The sequence below is a fragment of the Heptranchias perlo genome, chromosome 14 (genome assembly GCF_035084215.1).
Source record: "Heptranchias perlo isolate sHepPer1 chromosome 14, sHepPer1.hap1, whole genome shotgun sequence".
Classification (NCBI taxonomy): Eukaryota; Metazoa; Chordata; class Chondrichthyes; order Hexanchiformes; family Hexanchidae; genus Heptranchias; species Heptranchias perlo.
In genome coordinates, this window is record NC_090338.1 from 45471617 (window position 1) to 45487273 (window position 15657).

The 15657-nt window shown below is 43.0% G+C and overlaps 1 protein-coding gene across 2 annotated transcripts in view; it reads right to left on the reverse strand.

Moving 5' to 3' along the window:
* Positions 1-15657, reverse strand: part of LOC137332132 (complexin-2) — a 225138-nt gene that overhangs the window by 198038 nt on the left and 11443 nt on the right. The gene's annotated exons all lie outside the window — the stretch shown is intronic.

Genomic DNA, 15657 nt, shown 5'->3' on the forward strand with positions numbered 1-15657 from the left:
TGCAGAGAGAGAAACAGTATGTTGGCAAGTATATCAGTAAAGGCCATGTGAGTGATAGAATTGGCAACAGTGCATAGGCTTACCTTCACTATCCTTGTGAAATCATTGAAATTCTTCCAGCACTGTGTGGCAATTCTTGGGGTGTTGGAGGTAGCAGTCACTGTCCCTACCACCTCCCTCCGGGCAGCCAAAATCACCCTCTAAGGGGCTTCCTGCCCTCGGTCTCCAACAGTCTTGCTCTTTTGGCCCTTACCTGCCAAAAGGGCCTCCTCGGATGCATCTGAAAATCTGGGAGCTCTTGCAGCTGCTAACACTCTGAGGCTGATGTACTTTCAGACATTCTGGCCAGTGCTGTTTGCTGCTGTCCAGAAACACCTTTGCCTTTAAATGGCTGCAGTAGATTCTTTTCAAATGGCCTCAGTAGACTGATCATTTTCTTAGTACGATACCAAATATTTGTCTCTTCATTGCATGTAATTTTTTCTTTTTACTCTGATTGTTGAACCAGCGTGAAAAAGAGTTGGACTAGCTTCCAAACTGCATTTTGGAGGATACTCTGGGACTTTATATTCTTTCTGGAACACTTTTGTCTGTATTATACACAATAAAAGCTTTATAGTGCAAAGCAGTAGATATCATTGTAATGACCATTTTACAGAGCTTTCAGCATTTCAGTGCCATTGTTTGTAACAATCACTTCTATTGTCAAGCTTTTGGAATGGATCCAATTATCTAACAAGGACTGTAGAAAATAAAGGATATTGACAGCTGTTCATTCACCCTGTAACCAGGCAACATTCATCAGTGCCAATCCTTGACAACAATCACCAGACTGCTGATTATAGAATAGATGGAAAGTGATCCAGTCTGCAGTAAGGGACAAGTGTATGTTGTGCAGTTAGTCTGTAAAGTGAATGCACTTATCCCTAAACCATTACATTTCTTTTTTGCGGTACAAGTATTCTCTCTAGCCTAGTACAGATTGAGAATACAACAGCATACAATCTGAAAAGAATAGCATATCCAAATTCAAACAATTAATCTCTGCAACCTATTCTCCAAAGTAGATTATAGTTGTATGTCAAGAATTAACTTCCCCAACCAGTGCTTAATTTTGACAGCAAGTTGGTAGTTAACACTTGTTTGATTTTTGCGCCTTAAGATCTGTAGGTGGTCACTTCTGGGCCCAGAAATTCATTCGCAAATTGGCTGCAAGGAACAATCCTTGTGCCTCAACGGGTAGGCCCGAAATTCCAAGTCTCTTCACCGGCGAGCTGCCTGGGAATGTTCAGCAAGCACCCGATATTGGGCCTTGGGCCCAATTTAAATGAGACTGGCAAGCTGCAGATACTTGCTGGGCATCCGGCAACAGCCTTAGGTAAGTGTTTAAAGGGAAAAGGGCCGTGATGGGGAGTGGTGCAACCGGGAAGGAAGGTGATCTGGAGGGGAGTGACTAGGAAGAAAAGTGATTGGGAGGGGAGCAATCATGGGCCGGCAACAGTTTGCGGGACTGCAGTGGATTGGGAGGAGCACTCCTGAACCTCCCGGTTCCGCATTCAGATGAGTATTTTTAAAAAACATACCTTTTTGGTGGTGGCCTGCAGTGATCCCTTTAAGAACTGCTGGTTAGGCCACATGTAGACCTGGTTTTCCTGAACGCAGCCGGCCTGGTGCCGGTAGCGGTCAGGGCACCCCAACTTTGCACAGGGGGCCTCAACAGGCATTAGACCTCTTTATTTGCATATGGATTGGGCCTAACACCTTTTTCAGGCACGGTTTCGGGACTCCTATTTTTTTGCCTATACCAATGGCACACTTTCGGTTTGTAATGAGCGCACGCTTCCTGCCCACCATATTGGAGGCTTAGGCATCCGTTTAGTGCCTGAAAAATGGGCACGGTGCCATCGAATTTCTAGATCTTGATGTCTGCTTCTTTAAAGATGAGTTAAGTAGCCTGAAAGAACAATAAAAGGGGATGGTGAATGACAGGGACAAAAGGTAGCTTAGCTACTCCTACTTCTTTAGCTACTCCTACTTCTTTCTCCACTACATTCAGAGTTACCACTTTGGAGCCTAAAGGATAAATATTGACACCATTAGTACCATCATTTAGTCATAATTGTCATCCTGCTCCATTGTTATCATCATTGGTAACTCTTTCAGACCAATGGAGCAAACCAGAAAAGTTTCAGATATTTGGACTTTTCTAATGAGAATATGCTCTGCAATCATAGCCAGAGAAAAGGGGATTCGTTTATATGCACAACTTGTTCAGCCTCGAAGGCTGGAGTCAGTCCATCTTTTTGTGTTGAGGGCCAATAATGTAAGGCAAAATGATCTATTGTACAGCAACAGATGAGCAAGAGCAGTCCAGGATGATTTTCCTGCCATCTTTCTTCCTTTCATGCAAGGAAGTACCCAATCTCTGCTCTGCCTCTCCCAATACATGGTTTAGATCAGGACCTTCCAAAGGGGTGATTTTCATCTCACTACTGCCCCATTTGCTCTTAATAATGGGGGATTGGAGGACCAAAATCAAGTGGTGAATAGTCGTATTGCCTTACCACTGCATTTACATCTGTCCTGACTTTTGGGTGGATGTGCATCCTGGCAGTAGAAGCCTCATACATATATAATATGTAGGGATCAAGTGAGGCAATTAGTACTCCAATGCCATTTTCTTCTCTGACCTCGACTATCACCAGTTCCTGCTCCTATCCACCAACCATGGTTGGTACAAATCAGGAGGCAGCCATTTCCAGCGATAATTAAGGGGACCCTCAGCTGCCATGAGGGAAAGCTGCATGGAGGTTTTGGGTTTTGCATTTTACAGGATTATATAGTTGCTGCTGTAGGTTCTGCACACATGCTGCCCACTGCTCCACAGTGCTGCTTTTTTGTGTTCCCGATGCTAAATACACCTCCCCTTTATGCTGCAGCAGCAGGCCCTTCATGTGTGCCTGCCCTATTCGATTTGCCACCTCCAGAGTGGCAATTTGCCATTGGGGAATGCATTTTGCACTGGCAGCTTGCTGATTGCATTATAATGAGGGTCCAGGATGAGAATCGATTAGGTCTCATGTTGCCTCAAATGCCCCACTCACCGCCCATCCAAGTAACGCACAGCACCAACACTGCCCCCACAGAGTCAGGAATTGCATGTGTCCTACTGCTTCATGGTACGGAGCATTAGGCCATCAATGTGCTGAGACACTGCCCTACCCTGATTCTAATATTTACGTTTCTGCCTTCTTTCTGTTCTTTTACTTCCTCTCTGTTTTTCCTGTTCTCCTTTCTGTTTCTTTTCTTATCTCTGCATTCCTTTCTTTATATCTCTCCACGTTTCTCTATTTTCAGTATGAGAAAGCTGTTTGGGCTACATTAGTGTGCTTATTCGCATATTCATTTTGCATTTGCTAGTACTTATCTTTTTTAGTTTATCATCAGGAACTATGATAAAATGATTCCTAAGAACAGATGGCTCTCCTGGAAATGTAACAGTAAAATTACTTTCAAAGGATGATACCATTATGGTTTGAACTGTAATGATGCTAATGATTTGCAAAAGGTTTATTTTTAACAGAGATAATAAAATGTGATCCAAAGTGTTCTTCAACATAGATTTTGCTTCATGAGCTGCTGTGGTGCGTTAAACTTTACATCTACATCACTACTGCTACTATACTGTGTTCAGAGGTCCCTTGTTTCTTTGACACATGTCCTAACTGGACTCCTTTAGTCAAATAATTCAAAGTTCATATTGTGCATCTTTCTGGATCATTCATGTGATGTCATTAACAGTAGAAAACATGTCAGGTAACTTCTGGATATATTTAATATTTAGTTTAGCCTTGACATTATAGTAACAACTTTGTTGTTTATCCATTATTTGATTGGGTTTATCCACTGGCTAATAAATCTCATATCCAATATATATCCTCTATATCAGTATAATGCCAACAAGTTGATCCTAAAACAATATAAGGCCAAAGCCCATGTGATGGTGATACCCCAATATAATGTCAGTGGACATCAACTTCATAAGAGAAGGTCGGTGCTAAAATACAATATATTTGGAATTTTAAAAATTCAAAGCTCTTCTGATGGCTGAACTGAAAAGCAGTGTTTAAGTGAATCATACAGACCAGATGATCCCAGGTTTAATCCTCAGTCTGTGCTGACTTAGCTGATCTCAGCTAGGTGCTAAAATTAGCCTCGATGCCCCTGAGGTAGGAAATGGAAATCAGACAGTGTTCCCATTCCAATTCATTATTCAGTCTCCACTGCTAAAAAGTGTGCGAGGGCTTCAACAGTAACACAACATTAATTTATACAGTGCCTCTATCATAGAAAGCATCTCAAGGTACTTTGCAGGGAGAGGAGAAAAAAAATAAAAGGAATAAATGAACAGATGCTAAGCAAAGGTTTGAGAAGCAGGGGAGGTGGCTGAAAACTTTGCCAAATAGATGGATTTTAAGATGGCTTATAAGGTGGAAAGAGAAATGGAGAGGTGGATGGGTCTAGAAAAGGAACTCCAGAGAGTGCGGCCAAGGTGGCTGAAGGCTCTGCCACCAATGGTGGGGAACGGGGAGGAGGGACGCACAAAAGCCCAGCCTGGAGGGGACAGGAAGGTGTGCAAGGCCTGTGCAGGTTGCAGAGGTAGGGTAAGGCAAGGCCTGAGAGGAATTTGACAATCAGGACAAGAATTGCAAATTCAATAATGGTGAGGTACAGGGATCTAGCATAGATCAGCAAAGATGTGGATGATGGGAGAGCAGGACCTAGTCAAGACAAGACAGTGGCAGCTGAGTTTTGAACAAGTTAAATTTTAAGGGGATGAAGGATGGGAGATGTTGAAGAACATCTTTCTAGAGGTGGCATAAGTGTGAATAAGGGTTTTGCGTAAGGACAGAATTGGACTCCATTATAATGCCCACTGTAATTCATCAGATTCTGTTTTGGTTCATACATGAAGAATGGCAACTTCAGCAAAATTCTGGATGGTGCCTAGCCACAATGGAACTCTACCCAAGAAAGGAGTCATAGCTTGGGGGGTAAGCAGAGAAAAAAATGGCAAAATGCAAGTCTGTGTGATAGCGCTGCTAAATTGTTCAATTCAAAACAAGTCTTTTGTTTCATGTAACTGAAATACAAGCCTCATACGTGTGCATGTGCTGAATTTATCCATGAGGGAAGTTTCGAGATTAAAAAACACAAATTTCTCATTTGGAAATAAATAAATAAATTTGTGAGTCCACCTGAGCACACTCGGAGGATAGGCGGAGTTTTGACTTGAATGAACAAACTAAGTTGGTATTACCTCTAGACTTGACGATTCCAATGCTCTCCTGGCCGGCCTCCATCTTTCACCCTCCATAAACTTGAGCTCATCCAAAACTCTGCTGCCAATATCCTAACTCGCACCAAGTCCCGTTCTGCCATCACCCCTGTGCTCGTTGACCTACATTGGCTCCTAGTCCAGGAATGCCTCAATTTAAAAATTCTAATCCTTTTTTTCAAATCCGTCCATGACCTCATCCCTCCCTACAGTCTCAGGATACAGGGTAGGACATTTGGATTGAGATGAGGAGAAATTGCTTCACTCAGAGGGTGGTGAACCTGTGGAATTCTCTAACACAGAAGGCTGTGGAGGCCAAGTCACTGAATATATTTAAGAAGGAGCTAGATAGATTTCTAGACACAAAGGGCATCAAGGGGTATGGGGAGAGAGCGGGAATATGGTATTGAGATAGAGGATCAGCCATGATCATATTGAATGGCGGAGCAGACTCGAAGGGCTGAATGGCCTACTCCTGCTCCTATTTTCTATGCTTCTTTGTTTCTAACTCTGTAACCTTCCCCAGCAAGAAAACCCTCTGGGATCTCTGTGCTCCTCTAACTCACCTCTTGCGCATCCCCAATTTTAATCACTCCACCATTGGTGGCCGTGCCTTTAGCTGCCTAGGCGCTGAGCTCTGGAATTCCCTCCCTAAACCTCTCTGCCTCTCTACCTCCTGCTCCTCCTTTAAGACGCTCCTTAAAACCGACCTCTATGATCAAGCTTTTGGTCACCTGTCTGAATATCTCCTTATGTGGCTTGGTGTCAAATTTTGTTTGATAACACTCCTGTGAAGCGCCTTGGGACGTTTTACTACGTTAAAGGCTCTATATAAATGCAAGTTGTTGTTGTTGATTTAGTTCAGATTTCCAGTCTAGAATTGTGTTCATTGTTAATTAGATGTATTAAGTGAAGAAAAGCTTTTTAAACGTTTATCTTGTAAGTGTATTTTATCAATTCTAGTTAAAACAATGAACTAGATCTAGAATGGGCTTAGTATGAGATTTTTTTTTAACTCTAAAGTTTAATCTTTTCTATAAACTCAGAGGATATAAATTTATATTTTTTAAAGATATATGAAATTCATGTCAGATTTCTAGTATTTAAAAGGGGAATCCTCAGTTTCCTCACTCATGGGATTAAAATTATGGGCCCTAAGGGTCCAGACCCCACTGCTGCCTGTTCTGGACAGGAAATGGGCGGGAAGTGGCATACGACCTCTGAACAATCAGGTGGCCGATGGCCAATCAGGTTAAGTGTGGGGAATGGGATTCTGGAAGTGTCTCGTGAGAGTGAGGGAAGTCTGGGCAGGGGAGGCCTAAACTTTCCTTGTGGGGCCCACAGAAGAAAGCAAAAAAAACTTACCTGTTTCATCATCTTCCTGACAAATCTCAACTCTCTTCAGCCTGGCAGGACAGTCACAGCGACATTCCCGCTCAGGCCTGAGTTAAAATCACAGTGGGGACCCAATGATGTAATCGGTCCCTGATCTGCATATTTAACGAAAATGACCCATCAGTGGATGCAGTGGGGTGAAGTTCGGAAGGGGGAGGGTTTTAAGGCAGGAGTCATATCTAGCACAAAGGAAGATGGTAGTGGTTGTTGGAGGCCAATCATCTCAGCCCCAGGACACTGCTGCAGGAGTTCCTCAGGGCAGTGTCCTAGGCACAACCATCTTCAGCTGCTTCATCAATGACCTTCCCTCCATCATAAGGTCAGAAATGGGGATGTTCGCTGATGATTGCACAGTGTTCAGTTCCATTCGCAACCCCTCAGATAATGAAGCAGTCCAAACCTGCATGCAGCAAGACTTGGACAACATCCAGGCTTGGGCTGATCAGTGGCAAGTAACATTCGCGCCAGACAAGTGCCAGGCAATGACCACCTCCAACAAGAGAGAGTGTAACCATCTCCCCTTGACATTCAACGGCATTACCATCACCGAATCCCCCACCATCAACATCCTGGGGGTCACCAATGACCAGAAACTTAACTGGACCAGCCACATAAATAATGTGGCTACAATAGCAGGTCAGAGGCTGGGTATTCTGCGGCGAGTGACTCACCTCCTGACTCCCCAGAGCCTTTCCACCATCTACAAGGCTCAAGTCAGGAGTGTGATGGAATACTCTCCACTTGCCTGGATGAGTGCAGCTCCAACAACACTCAAGAAGCTCGACACCATCCAGGACAAAGCAGCCCGCTTGATTGGCACCCCATCCACTACCCTAAATATTCACTCCCTTCACCACCAGCGCACAGTGGCTGCAGTGTGTACCATCCACAGGATGCACTGCAGAAACTCGCCAAGGCTTCTTCGACAGCACCTCCCAAACCAGCGACCTCTACCACCAAGAAGGACAAGAGCAGCAGGCACATGGGAACAATACCACCTGCATGTTCCCCGACTTGGAAATATATCGCCATTCCTTCATCGTCGCTGGGTCAAAATCCTGGAACTCCCTACCTAACAGCACTGTGGGAGAACCTTCACCACACGGAATGCAACAGTTCAGGAAGGCGGCTCACCACCACCTTCTCAAGGGCAATTAGGGATGGGCAATAAATGCCGGCCTCGCCAGCGACGCCCACATCCCATTAAAGAATAAAAACATTTTTTAAAAAAGGTAGTCATAAGATTGGGGGGCAAGGCCATGCATGAGTTTCAAAACAAAGATAGGAATTTTAAATTTGAGGCATTGAAAGCCTAGGAGCCTATAAAGACCAGTGAGGATGAGGGTAATGGCTGAATGGAATTTGGAGTGGGATCGGAAACAAGCAGCAGAGTTTTTGATGAACTGAAGTTTATGGAGGGTAGAAGACAGAAATTGTCTTTGGAGTAATTGAGTTTGGAGATAATGGAGGCAAGGTTGGTGATTCAGTGGCAGATGGGCTGAGATAGGGGTGGAGGAGGGAAAAGGTGAAATTAGGTGTTCTTTGTTATGGAATTAAACTGGATTCCAGGGTTGTGAACAGTCTTTTCAGACTGAGACAGTGGCTGGGGAAGGGAGTGGAATTTATGGTGAGGATTGAAGACAATGGCTTTGGCCTTCACAATGTTTAGCTGATGGATGGTAAGACTAATTAGACAACCAGTCTGACACCACAGAGGCAGTCAAATGGGGAAGAGAGTTTGTGGAGATTTAGAACTGGATGTAATAAGTATGCATGTGGAGCTCATCCCATGATCAAAGAGGTGGGCAAAAAGCTAGTAGGCATCAACACACTGAAGGGCCTTGGGAAGGAAAGGGAGATGGGGCAATAGCTAGCGGGAATAGAAAGGCTGAGGGTGGGTTTTATTTTAGGAATTGTAAACAATTTTACAACACCAAGTTATAGTCCAGCAATTTTATTTTAAATTCACAAGCTTTCGGAGATTTTCTCCTTCCTCAGGCAAATGTTTTGAGGGGGTGATGATGACAGCTTTATTTTAGGAGGGGGTGATGATGACAGCTTTAAAAGTCGGGGATTAATGCTGGAGGTGAGAGAACCATTTACAATGTCAGGGTGTCAAGAAGAGAAGTTGTGTATTCAGGAGAGTCCTGGGATTTGAGCACAAAAATATCCAGGCTGACACTTCCGTACAGTACTGAGGGAGTGCTGCACTGTTGGAGGTGCCATTTTTTTGCTGAGACCGAGGCCCTGACTTGCATCTCAGGGTGGACGCAAAAGATCCCTTGACACTAGTCACGGAAGATCAGGAGACTTCTCCCTGGTGTTCTGGTCAATATTTATTCCTCAATCAACATCACTAAAACAGATTACCTGGTCATTGTCGTATTGCTCTTTTTGGGACCATTCTGTGCGCAAATTGGTTCCGTGCTTTCCTACATTACAACAGTGACTACACTTCAAAAGTACATAATTGGCTATAAAGAGCTTTGAGGAGTCCTGAGGTCATAAAAGGCGCTATATTTTTTTTATTCGTTCATGGGATGTGGGTGTCGCTGCCAAGGCCAGCACTTATTGCCCATCCCTAATTGCCCTTGAGAAGGTGGTGGTGAGCCGCCGCCTTAAACCGCTGCAATCCGTTTGGTGAAGGTTCTCCCACAGTGCTGTTAGGTAGGGAGTTCCAGGATTTTGACCCAGCAACGATGAATATATAAATGTGAATTATTTATTTTTCCTCTACAAACTACGTATATATTTTAAATCATTTAAATGATGATTATTTTGGTAAAAAAATGAAAAAGCAAATCACAGGCCTGTTCTGGTATCATACAGCACCAGTGGAGACCATTCGGCCCATTGTGCCTGTGCCGGCTCTTTGAAAGAGCTATCCAATTAGTCCCACTCCCTTGCTCTTTCCCCATAGCCCTGTAAATTTTTTCCCTTCAAGTATTTATCCAATTCTATTTTGAAAGTTACTATTGAATCTGCTTCCACCACCCTTTCATGATGTGGAGATGCCGGTGATGGACTGGGGTTGACAAATGTAAGGAATCTTACAACACCAGGTTATAGTCCAACCGTTTTATTTGAAAATCACAAGCTTTCGGAGGCTTTCTCCTTCGTCAGGTGAGCACTATAACCTGGGGTTGTAGGATTCCTTACATTTGACCACCCTTTCAGGCAGTACATTCCAGATCATAACAACAATTCGCTGCATAAAAAAAAAGTTTCCTCATGTCGCGTCTGGTTCTTTTGCCAATCACCTTAAATCTGTGTCCTCTGGTTACTGACCCTTCTGCCACTGGAAACAGTTTCTACTTATTTACTCTATCAAAACCGTTCATGATTTTGAACGCCTCTATTAAATCTCCTCTCAACCTTCTCTGCTCTACCGAGAACAATCCCAGCTTCTCCAGTCTATCCACATAACTGAAGTCCCTCATCCCTGGTTCTGTTCTAATAAATCTCTTCTGCACCTTCTCTAAGGCCTTGACATCCTTCCTAAAGTGTGGTATCCAGAATTGAACACAAGACTCAGGCTGAGACCTAATCAGCGTTTTATAACGGTTTAGCAAAACGTCTTTGCTTTTGTACTCTATGCCTCTATTAATAAAGCCCAGGATCCCATATGCTTTTTTAACAGCCTTCTCAACTTGTCCTGCCACCTTCAAAGATTGGTGTACGTACACCCTCAGGTCTCTCTGTTCCTGCACTCCCTTTAAAATTATACAATTTAGTTTAATTGCCTCTCCTTATTCTTCCCACCAAAATGTGTCACCTCACACTTCTCTGTGTAAATTTCATCTGCCATGTGTCTGCCCATTTCACCAGTCTGTTATTATCCTCCACATTGTTTACTACATTTCTGAGTTTCATGTCACCTTCAAACTTTGAAATTATACATTGTATACACAAGTCCAGGTCATTAATATATTTTTAAAAAAACAGTGGTCCTAATACTGACCCCTGGGGAAACACCACTGTATACTTCCCAGTCTGAAAAAAACTGTTCACCACTACTCTCTGCTTTCTGTTCCTTAGCCAATTTTGTATCCACGCTACCACTGTCCCTTTAATCCAATGGGCTTTCATTTTGCTAATAAGTCTATGATGTGGTATTTTATCAAATGCCTTTTGAAAGTCCATATACACATTATCAACCGCACTACCCTCATCAACCCTCTCCTATACTTCGTCAAACGACTCAATCAAATTAGTCAAACGTGATTTTCCTTTGTACTTTCTGTACTTAACTTGGTTCTCTACTGTTATTATGAACATTTGTCATAAGTCTCCTTTTCCTGTTTCATTTTAATCTCTGTATCTTTAGTCATCCAAGGAGCTCTAGCTTTGGATGTCCTTCCTTTCCCCCTCATAGGAATGTGTCTACTCTGTATCTGAACCATCTCCTCCTTGAAGACCTCCCATTGTTCAAATATTGTTCTGCCTACCAATTTTTGATTCCAATCCACCTGGGCAAGATCCCTTTCCAACTCACTGAAATTAGCCCTCCTCCAGTTAAGTATTTTTATGCTTGATTGTTCCTTGCCCTTTTCTATAACTATTCGAAACCTAATGATATTATGATCACTGTTCCCCACTGAAACATGATCCACCTGCCCCATTCCATTTCAACTAGATCCAGCACTGCTTCCTTCCTTGTTGGGCTGGAAACACATTGATCAAGAAAGTTCTCTTGTACCCATTTCAAGAATTCATCCCCCTCTTTGCTCTCTACGTTGTTACTATCCTAGTCTATATTGGGATAATTGAAGTCCCCCATTATCACTACACTATAGTTCTTGCATCTTTCTGTAATTGGCCTGCAAATTTGCTCCTCTATCTCCTTCCTACTATTTGGCGGCCTATAATATACACCCAGTAACGTAATAGCTCCTCTATTGTTCCTCAATTCTAATCAAATAGATTCTGTCTTTGACCTCTCAACTACATCAACCCTTTCCAGTGCTATAATAGTTTCTATGATCAATACTGCCAACCCCCTCCTTTCTTTCCTAAATACATTGTAGCCAGGAATATTAAGTCCTCAATCCTCCCCTTCTTTGAACCAGGTCTCCTTTATTGCCACTCCATCATAGTCCCATGTGGTGACTTAAGCCTGAGGATCACCAAACTTATTTACCACTCTAAGTACATTTACGCACATGCACTCCAAACTCATCTTAGACTGCCTTGCATATCCCCCCTGTTTGATCCCTCTTATTTCTGAACTATTCTTTACTCTGGTGCTATTTGTCTCTCCCAGTCTTCTGTGCACCTCGTTTCTCCTCTCTAATGTTTCATCCTGGTGCCCACCCCCCTGCCAAATTAATTTAAACCCTCCCCCACAATACTAGTTAACCTCCCCGTGAGGACATTGGTCCCAGCTCTGTTGAGGTGCAACCCGTCCATCTTGAACAGAACCTTCCTGCTTCCAGGTAAACATGATTTTATTTTAAAGTGTTTGGATAATTATCTGACATCTGTCAGCTTAATTTCAATTTATTTACATAACTATCCGATCATCCCTGTCTGCAAGGACCAAATTTATAATCATTGACAAATTAGTTATGGACGCTGTCCTCATTGGTACTGATGCATGCACATTGATCTAGTAATTATTTTGTGACCTGGCATAAACCCCATTAATTTTCATTCCCCAAAGAACAGAAGTTAGAGTTATTTATTTATTTAACTGTTATTTATTCTCAAAAGCCATGTGTCAAGTTCTATAAGGGGGAAAAAAAAGCATTTTTGTCTATTAGAATTAGAAAGTGATGGAAATATACAGCAGATTTATCAGGATCTGAAAGATAAGGATTTATTAAAGTTCCCAATGTAATCCTTCAGTAAAACATTATTCTATTGAAGGGTCACACCCAATACATAAACCTTGCTTTCACTTTCTGATGTTGATTGACCTGCTTAGCATTTACAGCCAGGGTGTACACAATGTATACCTTTGGGCTGCAAGTCAACTGCTCCACCTTAAACACATGCTACAATAGCTGATTTGCCATCCTAAGGATTCTGGCTGCTAGATAATATGCAAATCAGGGTCTTATGACGTACATAGGACCCCCAAATGCAATTTTGAGATACAATGGGTGACACATACTCCACCCATTTGTACCAGGCGTTGAGCAGCCTAACCAGCGGTCCTTAAAGGAGGCTACTCAATAAAAAAAGCCCAGGAAATGTTTAATTTCTTCTTTGGTGGAGCCAGGGGGAGCATGGGTCTGGCCCACTGCCAGCCCATGTGAGGCCCCCTCTGATATAGCCTACACCAAGCAACTCCCTCCCCACCCCCGGCTCTGACTGTCGGCTGACTCAGCATGGAAGCTGGCTGATTTCCTGCCCTTCCACTACCAGCAAGCTGAAGCTGGATGCCCGCTGCATGTAAATGAGACCCAGGCCTCTAAATGGCTTGGGCTTCACGGCGCTAACAGCTGGCTCTGCCCACCACCCACCATTGTGCGCCTCGAGTAAAAATCACCCTATACTATTTTTCATGCTGGACAATACATGAGGACTGTATTTTTGTTTTGTTTGTTAATATATCATTTTTTTTTACAACTGTCATGTTTACCAGCATGAAGTAAAGTGATGGTTCACACCAATTTTTTTTAACTTTAAAAATAATAAAAGAAAGAAAATAACAGGGCTATGAGAACGATAACTTGCATGCTGATATAAATGGTGGGTGTGTGTAATGAGGATGAGCTGACATTAGCCCTGCTCCATGTGAAGCCACTGGTGCTGGAAGGGTCACTGCGCTAAGACTAGACAGAAAATTTCAGCTGCCCAGCGATTCAAATTTCTAGAGGGTGAGACAACCTCAATTTTCTGTAAATTCCAGACCCGTGTTCGACCTCCTCCACTATTGACTATTATTATTTAATGTTTCTTATGGTACTATTAAAAATAAATTCAGTCGACTAATTGAAATGGGCTGCTGCAACCATGGAAATTCCATTAGCAAGGCTGTCTAATGTAGAATGTAATGTTAAGTGGATATTCCAAAGTTTTGCTTATTTATCTTGAGGCACTGGGGAAAAGTTTGCAGAGCCTTTCCTCAGTAAGTGAACTGTATTGAATCATAGAATCATAGAAAATAGGAGCAAGAGTAGGCCCTTCGGGCCTGCTCCGCCATTCAAAATGATCATGGCTGATCGTCTAACTCAGTACCCTGTTCCCGCTTTTTCCCCATATCCCTTGATCCCTTTAGCATTAAGAAATATATCTATCTCCTTCTTGAATATATTTAATGACTTGGCCTCCACCGCCTTCTGTGGTAGAAAATTCCACAGGTTCACCACCCTCTGAGTGAAGAAATTTCTCCTCATCTCAGTTCTGAATGGCATTCCCCGTATCCTGAGACTGTGACCCCTGGTGATGGATTCCCCAGCCATCGGGAACATTCTCCCTGCATCTAGTCTGTCTAATCCTGTTAGAATTTTATATATTTCGATGAGATCACCTCTCATTCTTCTAAACTCTAGTGAATATAGGCCTAGTCAACCCAATCTCTCCTCATACGTCAGTCCTGCCATCCCAGGAATCAGTCTAGTAATGACAAGGACATCCTTCCTCAGATAAGGAGAACAAAACTGCACACAATACTCCAGATGTGGTCTCACCAAGGCCCTGTATAACTGCAGTATGACATCCCTGCTCCTGTACTCAAATCCTCTTGCAATGAACGCCAACATACCATTCGCCTTCCTAACTGCTTGCTGCATCTGAATGATCGCTTTCAGTGACTGGTGTATGAGGACACCCAGGTCTCGTTGCACCTCTCCTTTTCCCAATCTATCACTATTCAGATAATAATCTGTCTTTCTGTTTTTACAACCAAAGTGGATAACCTCACATTTATCCATGTTATACTGCATCTGCCATGTTCTTGCCCACTCACCCAGCTTGTCTAAATCACATTGGAGCCTCTTTGCATCCTCCTCACAGCTCACATTCCACCCCAGCTTTGTGTCATCTGCAAACTTGGAAATGTTATATTCAGTTCCCTCATCCAAATCATTGATATATATTGTGAATAGCTGGGGCCCAAGCACTGATCCCTGCGGTACCCCACTAGTCACTGCCTGCCTCCCGGAAAAAGACCCGTTTATTCCTACTGTCTGTTTCCTGTCTGACAATCAATTCTCAATCAATGCCAGTATATTCCCCCCAATCCCATATGCTTTAATTTTGCACACTAACCTCTTGTGTGGGACCTTATCAAAAGCCTTCTGAAAATCCAAATACACCACATCCACTGATTCTCCCCTATCTATTCTTCTAGTAATATCCTCAGAAAACTCCTGAGAGATTTGTTAAGCATGATTTCTCTTTCGTAAACCCATGCTGACTTTGTCCAATCCCGTTAACGCCTTCCAAGTGTTCTGTTATCGCATCCTTTATAATAGACTCTAGCATTTTCCCCACTACTGATGTTAGGCTAACTGGTCTGTAATTCCCTGTTTATTCTCTCCCTTTTTTAAATAGTGGGGTTACATTTGCCACCCTCCAATCTGTAGGAACTGTTCCAGAGTCTATAGAATTTTGGAAGATGATCACCAATGCATCCACTATTTCCAGGGCCACTTCCTTTAGTACATCTTTCCCTCCAAGGTAGAACTGCAAGAGGGAAAAGGAAGAAAGGGAGTGGTACTCATCCAGCCCAGGAGAAAACAAAAAAACACCACAGTTGCAATATATCAGCATTCTGAGTAATAATACATGCTCCAAAAATCTAGGAACATAGGAACAGGAGTAGGCCATTCAGCCCCTCTTGCCTGCTCCGCCATTTGATAAGATCATGGCTGATCTGTGATCCAACTCCATATACCTGCCTTTGGCCCATATCCTTTAATACCTTTGGTTGTCAAAAAGCTATCTATCCGTTGCCGTTTGTGGAAGAAAGTTCC